Genomic DNA, 1,127 nt, shown 5'->3' on the forward strand with positions numbered 1-1,127 from the left:
CCATGTCCTCCTGGTGCTGAGGGCTCCCGAGCTGGATGCAGGGCTCCAGGGGAGGTCTCCCCAGAGCAGAGCAGAGGGGCAGAATCCCCTCCCTTGATGTTGGCCACGCTTCTCCTGGTGCAGCCCAGGGTAGGGTTGGCTTCTGGGCTGCCAGCGCCCATGGCCGGCACATGTCCAGCTTTTCATCCCCCAGCACCCCCAAGTCCCTCTGGGCAGGGCTGCTCTCCATCCCTTCATCCCCCAGCCTGTATGGATACCAGGGGTTGCCCCCACACAGGTGCAGGACCTTGCACTTGGCTTTGTTGAACCTCATGAGGTTTGCATGGGCCCACCTCTCCAGCCTGTCCAGGTCTCTTTGGATGCCATCCTGTCCTGCTGGCATGTCAACAGCACCGCTCAGCTTGGGGTCATCTGCAAACTTGCTGAGGGTGCACTCGATCTCGCTGTCTTGTCTTAATCTTGGCTTTTAGTGCACTGACTTCTGATGAGGCTTCCGATAAAGCAGGCATTTAGCTACAGCTGATGCTCTTGGCTGCCTGTACTCTGATTTGAGATATAAGATAACTGGACAGCCATATTCTGTGATTTTTTTTTTTTTTGTATTTTTTTGAAGGGAAACTGAATGTTACTCAAGTTAGCAGTTTTGTGAAAAATTGCCCTGCTCAGACAGAGTGTATAAACTGCTAAGAAAAAGCAAACAAAAAGCCCCAAAGGGTCTGTAAAACGTTCGGAAATACATAAATACATGCAGTAGCCTTTCCCTTGTGCTTCCCTTGACTCCTGCTAAGGCCTCTCTGAGCCTAGCGTGCCTAACATGGAAAAACTCCACCGCATGCCTGAAGTCCAAGTACTTCACTCCATCCATCCCCACTTCCTTCTTATTGAGCACTTTGCGGTATGCAGAATAAATAAATTAATAAATATCTTCTAGGTAATCACCAAAATTAGTGCCATCAGGTGCTGGTTGATGAGCAGCTGAAAGCAGAACCTGTGTTTCTCCCATCTGTCCGGTGACTTGTCCAAATGCGTGTTATGGAATCCCAGACTGGCGGGGGCTGGCAGGGCCCCCCAGAGCTCACCCATCCCACCCCCCTGCCCAAGCAGGCTCACCCAGAGCAGGGGGCACA

The sequence above is a fragment of the Egretta garzetta genome, unplaced genomic scaffold (assembly GCF_000687185.1).
Source record: "Egretta garzetta isolate BGI_Z169 unplaced genomic scaffold, ASM68718v1 scaffold564, whole genome shotgun sequence".
NCBI lineage: Eukaryota > Metazoa > Chordata > Aves > Pelecaniformes > Ardeidae > Egretta > Egretta garzetta.